The 7,278-nt window shown below is 41.6% G+C and overlaps 1 long non-coding RNA gene across 2 annotated transcripts; it reads left to right on the plus strand.

Moving 5' to 3' along the window:
* Window positions 1-100: 100 nt before the first annotated feature.
* Window positions 101-3,355, plus strand: LOC119293497. Of its 2 annotated transcripts, XR_005143090.1 has the most exons (4): window positions 101-253; window positions 2,099-2,189; window positions 2,279-2,504; window positions 3,225-3,355. It is a non-coding gene; the product is annotated as an uncharacterized LOC119293497 (long non-coding RNA). The 2 variants fall into 2 exon arrangements; XR_005143091.1 differs by lacking the exon at window positions 2,099-2,189.
* Window positions 3,356-7,278: the final 3,923 nt, after the last annotated feature.

Consider the following 7,278-nt stretch of genomic DNA (forward strand, 5'->3'; position numbering starts at 1 on the left):
CCCTCCCGACCACCGCGGCCCTCCCGGCCACCGCGGCGTGCCCCGCGGCCCTCCCCGCCACCGCAGCCCGCCCCTCCACCGAGCCAGGCCACGGCGTCGCCCCCTTCCCGCAGCATCGGTATCGGTCGGGCGCGTCTCGGTCCAGATGCATACATAGGCTGGCGGAGGGCATCGTTTTCCTCCGGATTCCCTTCCCACCGGGCTACTTCGTCACCAGATCCGTCGTCCACTGACCCCATCCTCTATACATACGGTACGGTACCAACGCCTCTCCCCTTCCGTATCGTATCTCTACAAAGTTCCATCGTTTTAGAGCTTCACTTGTTATTATTACTCTCTCACGAGATCGATTTCCAACCCCACCGCAACAACAAGAAAAAGATCGATTTCCAACTAAGACAGAATCATTTTGATTCAGAAACCTGGGAGATAATTCAGATTCAGGTTCTAGAAATATTTCAGATTCAGTAAGGCTTGGGACTAGGGAAAGAAGAGTGCACGAATAAGTATAATAATGCGTCTGAAATTACAGTTTGTTCCTATCTGATTCTGACGATACCTACTTTCAAGGTCCACTTCTTACAAAGTACGTAGTAGTAACATGTGTTTTCCTTATGGAAACTCAAGTCTCTTTTCTTGACTAAACCAAATTAATATCAGCTCCAGTTTGATCATTTGATGGCATAGGTTTTGAGAATAACATAGTATTAACACTGCAATTTTTATGGGTAACCAAACACCTCACTGTAATTAAAACTTTAATATTAAACGAAACTACAGTATTGTTAGAATACTTTGAAAATACTGTGCTATCAAACGGGGCCTTAGTATGGGGTGGGGCTGCGAGTGCATGGAACGGTGGCTCAGCTCGGCTCAGCCGGCGGGAAGGAGTGAGAGGGACATATGAGCTGGTTGTTTCTTCCTCCGGGCTCCTGATGGGATGGCCCGTACGTTAGCTAGCTGAGCATGTTGATCAGCTCCGGCCAGCAGGCGTGTGCTTGCACTGCTAATGGCTAGGTAGCTGAGGCCCCGTTTGATAACAAAGTATTTTCTAAGTATTCTTAGAATACTGCAGCTTTTTATAATACTGTGGTTTTTATTACAAAGGTTTGTTTGATTGTCTCTAAAAACTGTGATTTTAATACTGTAGTTTTTTGCAAACTACAATATTTTCTCTGCATAAAAAAGAGAACCACATACCTCTTTTTTTAAAACTGAGCTCACTGAGGAGAAAAGAGAGTCTCTCGCTCAGACCTTCTTCTCAACATCCTCTTTTTACTTCTATATGCAAACTTGGACATATACATCTGGTGGGGTGGTCCTTGTGTGCATGGTTATATTGACAATGCAGCCTCACTATTACTCCTAGTAGTTATCGGCAGCAATTTAAAAGAATCTCACCAAGTTATTGAACTGCAGAATAAGGCCCCTTGTGTGTATTAAAACTGAAACTTCTGGCTGCACTTGTCTCGTTGAGATTTACAGAACTGCACTTGATATTAACTAGATCATTATCTCTAATTTTGAGATAAATATGGAAGTGTAGTGCTGATTGTGTAGCAGCTACAGTTTTGACAGGATAAAAGAATTACTCCTAGTTAGTATCTCATATGAGATGTTTGTGTAGGAATATATCACTAGCTTATATGATAGTTAGCTCTATTTATGTAGTTTGCATGCACTTTCTACACACATATTGCAATGTGATTGTTTGTTGATATGCTTTAAGTAGTGATGTTCATGCTGTTTCTACATGACAAGTAAAAACAACACGAGTATATGGGCTTACATGAGTTCTGCTAGTTGAGTTTCTTTGATAAAATGTTCACTTTGAATTTCTAATTGATGTAGACTCTCACATCTTTATTTTGGAATCAGACGGTATTTGTTCTTGGTCATTTTACGACACTGTCTTGTAAGGGAGAAAGGCTTGGTCTCTCTATTTGGCTGTTGTTTTAGCTCTTGCAGATTGCCATATATGACGTGCTGATTGTTTTTAGCTCTTGACATAGTTAAACTTTGGATGCCCTAGTGCCTGCTGCTTATGTTTGTTTACTCGGTTTGAACTCTGAATGATATGTTGTTATCCTGATTGCAGGTCTGATGAGTTGGTTTTGCTTGTGTTGTGAGAAGGCATGTTGTGGTTAACATCGAGTCAGGGTTCCTACCTTTGTATTTGAATCTGTGAGGTAATGAAGGCAAAAAAGAAGTTTCTACTTGAAGGAAAAACTGTTTGTTTGAGCTTCCAATTTCCCTCACCTCTCTTACCTTTTTCCAGATCTGGACCGTCAACCGCCATGACCATGATCAACGCGTCCTCGGCCTCCCAGACGAGGATGGAATGAGCAGGGCAAGAGAAGAGGAGGGAGCAGGCCGACGCCCGACGGCGACCTGACCATCCTCCTGGATCTCACCGGCAACCCCCTGGCCTGGAGGCCGCCCGCCCGCCCGCCGTCAGTGCGGGGCTTGCGGCACCACTTCCTCGTGCTCCTCCTTAACATCCAGTGAGGCTTTGCTTCTCCCCATCCCCTCTATTCCACCATGTTTTTTTGTAATTTTTGCCCATGATGTTGCTTCGCACTTTATTCATATATTGTATTTGGCACAGGTTCATATGTTCATAAGAGTTATCTGTGATGCTGCTTGCACAGTTCAAGAAAATCATATCATCTGTTGGCACTTTGTCCATGTATTTTAACATTGCGTGTTTTGATTTTGTGATTTGGGTGCATTGTTTCCTGATTAACATGAATTAATGGATCTACACAAGCAAGGCACTTATTAACTTGGCACTGTTAATTAAGAAAATTTGATGAAGCACGCACTGTTAATTTCAGCAGCACTCTTTGCCTTTGCATGTGAATTAATGGATATGGCACCTTCTTATACAAATCAATGGATTTGGCACTTAGTGTTATGAATCTTATGAACAAGTTAACGTCACTGATGTGTATGATATGTATGCATACTTGGAACATTATGATATGTATGCATACTTGAATGGTAGTAACTTGAATGCATCAACATTAGTGCTATAGAGTTGTTATCCGAGCTAGTTCTGTTTACTTTTAATATAGGTCTAGTAGTCACCAGTACTTACATCCTATGCTATAGTAGTCCTTGTTCATATTTACTAGCTAAGTTTGCTTGTCCTGGGGATCTACATACATGCCATTCGTGTTTCACGCTTTCTCTGAAATGAAATAATAAGGTGCACTTTCTAGGGACCAGGACGACCACCGGGACCTCCATGACGATGACGAAGCCCCGCACATGGTCGAGCTCGATGGAACAACAGTGCCTCGGTGTGGTGCAGCCGAGTTGGGCCAACGACTACGTTATGGTCCTCGTTATGGTTGAGTTTTTGTTTTGACCTTGTGAAACTTGCTACATATGGATGAAACTGTGTAATATTGATGAAACTATGTATATGTACGGATGAAACTTGCTACTATTGGTAACATGTGTTGGATACATATGTGTTCATGACTATTGGTAATATGTGTTGAATATGCTATATTGGTCATATAAATCTATTTGTGTTTGATTTCTATGAAAATGAATTGATATAAGAAAAAACAAAATTAAATGGGGCAATATAGTCACTTTGCCATCTGCTGGCAGATGGCAAAGAGCTTTTCCATCAGCTGGCAGATGGCAAAGAGGCCACGTGTCATCTACATGTAACTTTTGGGCTGGCCTATTTGGGCTCTTTGCCATCTGACAGCAGATGGCAAACCTCTTTGCCATCTGCTGGCAGACGGCAAAGCATGCAGCCTTTGCCATCTGCTGGCAGATGGCAAAGAGCCTGCAGCCTTTGCCATCTGCTGGCAGATGGCAAAGTATGCCGTTAGCCTTCTAACGGGGCTAACCCCGTTAAGAGGCTTTGCCATCTGCCAGCAGATGGCAAAGTCACAGGCTCTTTGCCATCAGCCAGCAGACGGCAAAGAAGCCTTTACCGGCAGGGTTTCGGACGACCTGTTTGCCATCTGCTGGCAGATGGCAAAGCCTTTGCCATCCGCCGACCATGCCTTTGCCATCTGCCATGGCAGATGGCAAAGTGCCAGATTCCAGTAGTGGTAGACACCTATTACGAGTTATGATCCGCATACCCCAAGGTGACAAGAATTGGTATTCTTTCCGGTGATTACCGTAGTTTGAGGAGTTCATGTATTCACTAAGTGCTAATGCTTTGTCTCGGTTCTCTATTAAAATGAGGCCTTAATATCCCTTAGTTCCCTTATGGACCCCGCTGCCACGGGAGGGTAGGACAAAAGATGTCATGCAATTCTTTTCCATAAGCACATATGACTATATATGGAATACATGCCTACATTACGTTGATGAATTCACTACAGGAATTAGGAACTTTGCCGTCTGCCATGGCTGACAGCAAAGGCATGCCTGGCGGATGGCAAAGGCCTTTGCTGTCAGCCAGCAGATGGCAACATGTCCGGCCGAATAGACAATGGAAAAGGGCTCTTTGCCGTCTGCTAGCGGACGACAAAGATGCAAAGGTCTTTGTCGTCAGCCAGCAGATGACAAAGGGCCTGGACGGCACACGTGCCATCTTAGGTCTGTTAAGGGGTTGACGGCGTGCTTTGCCGTCCGCTGGCGGCCGGCAAAGACCTTTGCATCTTTGTCGTCTGCCAGCAGACGACAAAGTGCCCAAATAGGCCAGACCCCAGGTAGCTAACACATGTCCTGCTTTGCCGTCCGCTGGCAGACGATAAAGATGCAAAGGTCTTTGCCGTCTGCCAGCAGACAACAAAGCAAGCATATAGGCTAGCCCATTGCCCCCAGGTTGCACAGGTAGCTGACACGTGGCATATTTGCCATCTGCTGGCTGATGGCAAAGCTCCTTGCCGTCTGCCAACAGATGACAAAGATCCTGTATAGCCCCTGTTTTTCTGTTTATTCTCAAATTCGTTCAATTTCATAGAATTTCACAAATATATATACACACACATATGAAAATACTTTCGACAAGCATACCAACACATATACATACCAAATCATATCCCTACCACATGGATATGATCATCCTACACATATACATAGCAAATCAGAAGTCCATATGCAACATATATAGCTAGCCAACATATCCAACAACAAGCATATAATGGTTTCATTCATTCATACATATATAGGTAGCAAGTTTCACATTGTTCATGCTACAAAATCAAGACAAAAAGGAAGCATAAAGAGAAGAGTAGACTCCATCAAAGCAAGCTTCCTCGTCTAAAGTGAATCTACAAATTGGGAAAGAAGAAAGTTAGAAGAAGAAGAAGAAGAAGAAGAAGACTAGCTAGTAGAAGAAGAAGAAGAAGAAAAATAATAATAAGAAGATTTTTTTCTTCTCTTTATTTTTCTCCCCTCCTCTTCTTTATCTTCTTCTTCTTCTAACTAAGGTAGGTAAAAATGCCATTTTATTGCTAAGCTAGGTAACAATGCTAAGTGTAGGTCATTATAGAGCTAAGCTAGGTAAATAGGTCATTTTGGAGCTTAGTAAGGTTATTATGTCATTTTTGAGGAAAATAAGCTAAGTCTATGTCATTTTGGAGGTAACAAAGATTATCATGCCATTTTTGACCTAAGTATGTTAAGTATGTCACAAATGAACTGAAGAAGCTATGTATAGCTCAATTTTTGTCTAACTTAGGTAATTATGCCATTTAGGAGGAAAGTAAGCTAAGTATGCATTTGTTAAGAAAAACACTAGATAAATCTTACCTTCATCACAACAAATGCAATGAAGATCGCAACTAAGGTAACAATTGATCCAACGACATAATTATACCAAGCCTCATTATTAATGGCATATTTTCTAATCTTCTTAATCTTCAAGCGCATTGCATCCATCTTCAAGCGCATTGCATTCATCTTCATCTTGTGATCATCGACGACATCAGCAACATACAACTCCAATTTCATCTTCTCTTCTTCAATTCTTTTAAAATTTTCATTCAAATACTCATTTTCTTTTTCAACTAAATTTAACTTCTCGACAAGAGGGTCGGTTGCAAATTCCGGTTCACATACCTCCTAGATTAAAATATCTCTATGTCAACTTGATGGCCATAATTGTCATAAATGTGAAATGCAACAAATAGTTATAAAAGAGAATTTACCACATCCGAATCATAAAGCGGCCGAGGGCTGACGGGGGCGGATATCAAGACCATGGCACTATGTATAACAAACAATCATACAAAGTAACAAAATTATACAAGTAACTATATAAATCATACAATCATACAAGTAACTATCTAAATCAAGTACAACATAAAAAATTGAATACCTAATAATAATATGGATTGTTGGGTTCAATAAATGCTTCGAGATCAATAAATGCATCATCATCATCACTATCAGTAATGACGTGCTCATCATCATCATTAATAAATGCATCATCATGTGGAAGGCCACCTTTACATAATCGGTCAAGCATTGACAGGTCATCCATAGTAGTAACCTCTTCTAGTTTAGGCTCTTCTTGTTACAACTGAGGGGTGAAGTCGGGTTCACTATCACTGTCTACTTCAATGTTTTGGGGTGAAGTAGAGCGTTTCTTGAAATGTTTTTTGGAAAGACGTGTTTCTTGGAAGAATTCTCCTTCATATGTGTCTGGTTTAATGTGAAGTTCTTAATCCTCTTCATTGGGGGAGGTGATCTAACATGTGGCGGCACTTCATAAACAACATCCCAACCATTGAGATTTGGATCACTTTGACAGGCCCATGGTAGATAGAAAACTTGGGTTTCCTGTTGAGCCATAATATAGACATCGCGAAATCCAAATGGGTGCTTTGTTTGATTTCCACTAGCACTATATGTTCATGAGTCCTTCTAGTCTCCTTCGGCTCAAACAAATAACATTTGAAGACTACGAGGTTTGGTGAGTTTGCACCATAGAATTAAGTTCATAAATTGCTTCAACTCTTCCATAATACTCGGTATCGCCTTCGCCGATAGTAGAGACACAACAATTTGTAGACTTTCGGTCGGCCATAGAAAGCTCTTTGCCATAGGTACGAAAGTGATACCTGTTGATGTCGTATTTGTCAAATGAATGGACCTTAAAGTCAAAAACATTAGCGACTTGTCTCAATTCGGCGTCCATAAACTCTGAATTAGCCTACAAGTTTAATACAAAAGGGACTGTTGCATTAGCCACAAATTAGACGAAGAAATGAAATGATCTAATGGAAATTACCGTTTGTTTGAACCAAGAGATGAAACTGGGATAGTGTCGCGGGAAACCATGACCTTGCTGGT

Source organism: Triticum dicoccoides, chromosome 4B (genome assembly GCF_002162155.2).
Source record: "Triticum dicoccoides isolate Atlit2015 ecotype Zavitan chromosome 4B, WEW_v2.0, whole genome shotgun sequence".
NCBI classification, from domain to species: domain Eukaryota; kingdom Viridiplantae; phylum Streptophyta; class Magnoliopsida; order Poales; family Poaceae; genus Triticum; species Triticum dicoccoides.